Source organism: Aphelocoma coerulescens, chromosome 9 (genome assembly GCF_041296385.1).
Source record: "Aphelocoma coerulescens isolate FSJ_1873_10779 chromosome 9, UR_Acoe_1.0, whole genome shotgun sequence".
In the NCBI taxonomy this organism is placed as follows: Eukaryota; Metazoa; Chordata; class Aves; order Passeriformes; family Corvidae; genus Aphelocoma; species Aphelocoma coerulescens.
This window is the reverse complement of record NC_091023.1, coordinates 24,221,006-24,227,970: the sequence shown is the minus strand read 5'-3', so window position 1 is coordinate 24,227,970 and position 6,965 is coordinate 24,221,006. Positions and strand designations below refer to the sequence as shown.

Here is a 6,965-nt window from a genome sequence, read left to right as displayed (position 1 = left end):
TACCCAGAGTGCCAGAATTCTTTCCCAATCAATACATTCCCCACGTCTCACCTCAGTGACAGCAGCAAAATTGCCAGCACCATTATCAGCCTTCACATCCCAGGGAAGATCCTGTTGGGACAGCTCCTAATTCCATGGCTGCCACCAAAATCTCCAGTTGCTGCAGCTCCTCCACATGAAGGGACTCATCAAAGGTCACCACAGAGAGGACCTGACCACACATTTCCATCACCAGCAGTGGGAACAGGTCCCGGGAAGGAGCAGCACAGCCCTTGGAATGCTGTTCCCAGAACTGCAGCACTTGGGCACTTATTCAGAAGTCTTCAGGCAGCTGTAAACCAGAACATCTACAAAAGCCTTCCAACTCAAGACCTTGAGTTTGTCACAGGTAGAGAAGTCAAAGCCTTCTACCAACATCCAGGACCTCATTCCTGGTCAGCCACGTGCCCTGAGGGTGGGAGTTTATATTGGCCAGGTGTGTTTCAATTTGCAGCTTCTGCAGAGCAGAGACACAAAATCTGGGGAGTGTGGCTGTTAACAACCCCAGGTTGTGGTTTTAGGGAATCTCCCAGGCAGGAACATCAGCTCTGCTCGCCCAAAAGGAGGCAGCAGTTTAGGCACAACCACGTTTTGCTGTCAGAGACAGTGGGGAGAAAGATTTCAAGATGCTTTCCAGTCCCCCAAGGAATATGGGGGAAGCCAGGATAAGGGGAGGTAAGCAGTGAGTATAAAAAAGTCTGTTGTTGTACAGATTGTGAAAGAAAGCTTAAAAAAGAACAAAACAAAACCAGTGATGCTACACATCTTTTACCCTTAAAGTGGTTTGCTTCAGCAAGAAACAGGGGAAAGGATAAGGAAATATTTAATACTACATTTGGCTACTTATTGAGTTGTTGCTGGAAAAAACTGTTGGGAGTTTAAAATATTCCATTCAAGGCAGCAACCAGGAGCTGCAGCCCCCTGGGCTGACAATCTAACCACAAGTGAGATTATTTCTTGGGCTCCTGTGCTTGTATCTCCCCTCTTCCTGGGAAAATGATAAGGTAAGTGGTTCCTGTCACCTGTGCTGCCACTCATCCACAGTGCCCTTGCTCCACAGATTCCTGATTTCTCCATTTCCAGGGCTGCTGTCACAGCTTTCTGTGGCCTCTCTGCTGCTGCTGAGCCTCTGCAGAAACAACCCCGTGTCAGAAACCTCCTGCTGTGCCTCAGACTAAATGAGAGATGTCACCAAGCTCCTGCCTGTCCCCGTCCCTGCCTCTCACACAGAGGGCTCAGCCTTGTCCTCACATTTCCTATTTGCTCCAGGTAAGGACTCAGATATTTCTCACACTTTCATCTCTGGGTGCTCGTGCTGGAGCTCCAGCTGTCTGACAGCTTTCACAAAGCTGCTGGCACTCTGCAGGGAGCAGCCCCAGTTTGTAGTGTCACACCTGCGGGCACAGCTCCTGCTCTGGAGTGACCTGGCCCTGCCACGGTGACATTGATGGATCTCTTCCTTTTCTGGAGTTGCTGTTTTCTCTTCCCTTTCTCCTGTCCACTATAAAGGGAACAAGTGAAAAATTGGCTTTCTCAGGGTAAGGTGAAATCAGCACATGGAATTTCCTGGCGGTTTGCTCAGCTCAAACCCCACGCTGTGCCTGGCCCTGGGACAAAAAGGACTTGTAGCTTGTCCTGACATCCTCCCTAAACATTCTGGCTGTTGGGGGAAATGCACAACCAAATCAGCTCCAAGGAAAGTTACAAACATTTTAAAACATCTGAATATTCAGTAATTTGTCCCAAAACTACTAAAATCAGAGAAATGGATCTACTTGTGACAGAAAGCACAGTGGAGGGCCCGGGTGCCTGACCCCTGCCTTGGGAAGGATGGTTTGGAAATGCAGGGAAAGTTCAGGTGTTGTTTCCACCTCCAGCCTGGGCAATCACTCCAAAGTCATCAGCTACCTCCAAGTGATGACGACATTCCAGGTACTGGGGTAGAAGGAATTTGATCCAGGCCAACTCTTTAAGTCACACAGACAAGGAACCAACAAGTTTTTGACCAATTCCAAACTGAATTTAAATTCCAAAAAACGTGCTAACAAGCCACATTAACACGAATCTTGCTCTGAAAGAGGAAAGCATTATGTAATTGCAAATTATTTTTAGACAATGAACTGTTGGTTCTAAACATGTAATTTTTCCTGTCTGAAGAATAACATGGGCAATTCTTTTTCTAGTTTTCTAAAATAAGTCCTACCCTAAGAGTGAAAGTCAAAGCTGGTTAGATGCACTGTCAGACAGGAGAGGGAGTGTGCCTGATTCATTTAAATTAATTTCATTTACCCTCCAAGTACCAAGAGCTGAGGTGGAGAACCATTGGGGTCATGGGGAAAAATCTCCTGTTTTTCTCATGTGACATCCAGGAGACAGTAACAAAACTTTTCCTCAGCAACTCCCACCTCAGCTGCTTTTCTTTTAGTGGTGTTTTCCTTGGGCCAACTTACAGTTTTAGGAAGGAATTCCTCCCTGTGAGGGTGGGGAGGCCCTGGCACAGGGTGCCCAGAGCAGCTGGGGCTGCCCCTGGATCCCTGGCAGTGCCCAAGGCCAGGCTGGATGGGACTTGGAGCAGCCTGGGACAGTGGGAGGTGTCCCTGCCCATGGCAGGGGTGGCACTGGGTGAGCTTTAAGGTCCCTTCCAACCCAAACCATCCTATGATAGTTTCAGTTTGATCAGGGGTAATCTCTTGGTCGGGTTTTGTCTTTCATCCACACTTAACCAGGACCGTGTGGCCACAGATGCTTTGTTTAAAACTCAAATAATACTGAAAAAAGTCTTGGAAATATGTGAAATCATTCCTTCACCTTGCTCTTGAAGTTTCCATCACCTGCCTTAAGCAGCCGCTGTCATCCACATAGGGTGGGATGGGATTTTTATCCTCGAGATCTGCACTTGCCAAGCCCATAGCTTTAAATTGTGTCTTTGCTCCTGGACCAGGAATATGCCAGGACATCCCCAAGGGTGGCGGCTCTCACGCCCTGCAGGAGCTGCCTCTGCTGGCTCGCTCAGGTCTGCCAGAGCAGCAGTTCCCGGAGCAGGAGGAGTTTCCTCGTGCGTGCGGTTTCAGACAGGATCGCGGCTCCTCCCCCGCAGGAATCGCTGCTGGGAGCAAGATGAGGGAGCAAACCTTGCTTGGAGGCTTGGAGCAAGATCAAGTCTGCTCCTCAGCTGGCATTTGAAGCGTTTGGAAATAAGGGAAAACAGCAGATGCAAACAGAGCAGCACAGTCTGTAGCCCAGGGTGGGAGAGTTATTTCTGTTGATTTAATAAGTGGCTGCTCGGTCAGCTCCTGCTCTAAATGAGGAGCCAGTTCCATTTTTCAGGTGTATGCTGTCAGTGTTCAGAAAATCACCTGCAGTTTAGCTGGGAACATTGCTGGAGATCTACCCTGTAAATGGCCAGAACTCCTGGGTGTCTATTAGGGATGTTAGCCCCTGCCAGGAGGAATAAAATAATTGATAAAAAGGCAAATAGTTGGGTCTTACGCTAGTAAAAAAAAATATTGTCAGTTCCAAAAGGATTAAGTTCTTGCTGTGTCTTCAAAAAACTTCTATATTTCATCTTCTGATGAAAAGGAAGAAGAAGAAATGTTTGCAATGTGGAAGAACCAGTCAGTTACTGTTCCATGTCAGGAGCATTCCCTGTGTCCTCCCTGCACAGCCAACCCTGACTGAGACACTGGAGATTTAGCTCTGGGAGAATTTCACTGTCTGCCCTGACATTTTACAGTTCCCCGTCCAGATCCACATCTTCCGTTTGAAACTGGGAACTGTAGAAAACTTTTAGGCTCAGGGCTTCTTTTTGTGTTTTTGGGGTCCCCCAAAAGTTATCGCTGCAGCTGGAAATCCCCACAGAGACCCCTGTCTCAATCCTTCTGTACTTGCCCAAATTCTCCAGCCCTGGAGTGTTTTATTGAATGAAATATGTGCTCCTTGTGCTTTAGAACCTCATTTACATTCACTTTTGTGCTTGTGTGGCACTTACACAAAATTCAGAGAGTTCTCAAGCAAATGACTGTTGGTACTTAAATACAGAATATGCTTTTTAAACATATAATTAAACCCAAGATATTTCCACCAAGTGCACTGAAATCCACATGCCCAAATTCAAGGCTAAATCCCTGCCACGTTTTAAATTCGTGTTAAAACCAATTTTTAACTAAAAATCTGGGTCTTTTTTCCCCGGTATGTTCTAGGCATGAGTATCTTGCATAAAAGGTAGAGATTTTGGGTTGTTTCCTCAAGGTAATTTTCAAGTGGGGGATCAGATTTCCTCCTAAGTCCTTTCTATTTCTGGCTAACCACAGCTGAATATTTGTTTATTTCCCAGGAAAAATGTTAAACAACAATGCAAGGTTGTAAATGTAGAGAGCATCTGATGGAACAAATTCTTGTTTATAGACCAGGCCTGTACATTGGGAATTTTCTCCTGACAGTTCAGAGCTCTGCATCAAAGTCACATCTCCTGAAAATTAACATCAAAGCAACTCAGCTCGTTAGGGTGGTGTTTTGGCAAAGTCTACAAGATCTCTATAAATTAAAATGGAATTACTGTTATCAACATTATATTGAGTCTATCACAATGATATTGTATGGGATACAATCCAATGGAGAGAAATGTTGAAGGAATGAAAAAGAAATCTATTTTAAAAAGACCTTAAGTTGGGCTTACGTTCCTACTATGATAATTAAGAATGAGTAAAACCACATAAGTATTTTCCTTTAAAGAAAATACAGAGTGCACAGCGTGGTTCTGAAGGCAATAAAATAGGACATGATCAGCCCTAGACAGGATTTTATTTAGGGAGACAAAATCCCCAGTCAGGGAGTTCATGAAACAATGACAAATCTCATCAGAGGCCAACGAGCAGAATTTGTGTCTCTGTGGTTACGATGAGCCAGACGATATTTTGAACAGATTTTGATCATTCTGGAGAAGAGTTCAAGACCCATAGATCTCTGGAAGTCCTGAGGACATCTCAAAAATGATTGCAGTGTGTATGGTTTATATCTAAAAATATTCATGTGTATACAAATGAAATAACTAGGGCTTTTATACATGGTTCACATATAAAAATGAGTGCATTTGAAGGGGTGACTTTTTATTTGTTTAAAACTGCTGCTGACATGTCTGGAGTTTATGTGGTTTCTTTTTGTGAAATAGATGATTTTGACATATTTTTCTGTTGAGTTACACCAATAACCAAGAGTTATCCATCAATCCTAGTGGAGATTCTTATCCCTAGGTCAGCAAGATCCTCTCGATTCAGAGCCATGGCCTCCCAGTCACAACCTTGATTTGGCCATGTTGGTAATCTTGCGCTTTTTTTATGATTTGAAAACCAATTTCAAACTGTAAACAGAAGCATGACTCATTTTATAGGCACATTCTCCAAAAGATGCTTACCCAGGGTTTCTAAATGCTTGCTAGTTTATGCTTCTGTTTCCTGGAGATATTTAGAGAAGTAATTATAACTGGGAAGATGCAAAGCTCCAACTTTTATTAATAATGCACAAACTCGCGACATCCAACAACTTGTACACAGTTAGAGCATCCAAATGCTCCAAAGGACTCCATAGATTTTACATTTGATATAATTTCCTTGGAAGCTTTAATATTCTGGATTTCCAAGTCAAGGTCAAATCAATCAAGTTGTCTCAATTTTTTGTTTAGACTCAAAATATTAACAAATGTGGGGATTTTGCATGAACTAAAATTTTATTTTTTCTTCCCTGTTTTGTATTCGTCTATACATTTTTCTGTTGAGTACATGCCTTGAATCACAGTATGTTTTCTGTTCTAGCTGCTAAGATATAACCTTCATGATCGATGCAGCATCAGCCCTTCCTCTGGCTGTGGTTACCCTCATTGGAATTTCTGATCACACACAAATCCATCTCCTCTTCTGAGATTTTCCAACCCAGCAGATGGGAAATTCTATTGAATAACACTAAGTACTCTTACAAAAGAGACAAACCCAGCTGAAACCTGACTTTTTGGACTTTTAGCCTTTAAAAGACAGCGAGGAATTTGGAGGATATTTTGCCTACATAACTTCTGGGAGCTTTTTTGCTTTTCATCAGCAACATGCACAATCTGGCACAACATGATAAAATGGTGAGGGAGTCCACCAGGAAATCATTTCAGTGCTTCTACTGAGTGTTGCAAACTGCTTTAGTGGCTGGAAAGAAACTTCTTTCATTGAAAGGATCTTTCTGTTTCCATGAATTTCTATGCAGCAGCCAGCTCGCTTTGCTGGGCTCCATGTGTCCACAGGGATGTGCCCACACAAAGTCAGGGGAGGAACCATGCCCTGGAAAAGCAATCAGAAGAATTCTTTCCCAACCATAGGTGGTTATTTTTTCCCAAATAAACAAAAAAGAGGCAATGCATTATTTTTGTGTTCCTCTTGTTAAAGGCTATTCTTGTGATTTTTCAGTTCAGATTTGCCTGAACAAAATATTCAAAATAAAGCACATTATCCATAATCCCTTCTGGCCTAATTCCATTCCGAGTTTACTGATGATGCAAGCTGACATTCCCAGTAACTGAGGACTAACTTTAGGCTCCAAACATGCATGTTGCATGCAGCTTGATCAGTGTTCCCTGCAGACACGGATCTGCCCTGACTGGGAGGGATGGAATCTGCTCGCTCCGAGATGAGCGGCGGCTTCCAGCACGCTGGAGCAAAGCAGATCCTCTGTGGCAGCACCCCCAGGCCATGGGGCACATCTCTGTGTGCAGCCTTGTCCCCAGGCCATGGAGCAGATCCCTGTGTCCAGCCTTGTCCCCATGCCTTGGCTCTGCAGGTGCCTGTGCTGGCCCAGCCCTTCTCTTTAACTACTAAAAACACACAGCTGCATCAGAGATAAATCCCATAGGATGGGAAAGGGTGGAAAAGCTGATGCAGAAATATTGGCCC

General features: G+C 44.2%; 1 long non-coding RNA gene across 2 annotated transcripts; it reads left to right on the top strand.

Annotated features, from left to right (window-relative positions):
- Positions 1-429: 429 nt before the first annotated feature.
- LOC138114639 (uncharacterized) lies at positions 430-6,726 on the top strand. 2 transcript variants are annotated; one of them, XR_011152703.1, is made up of 3 exons: positions 430-714; positions 1,100-1,308; positions 5,847-6,726. It is a non-coding gene; the product is annotated as an uncharacterized lncRNA (long non-coding RNA). The 2 variants fall into 2 exon arrangements; XR_011152702.1 differs by lacking the exon at positions 430-714 and adding an exon at positions 831-1,043 and having other exon boundaries at positions 1,123-1,308.
- Positions 6,727-6,965: the final 239 nt, after the last annotated feature.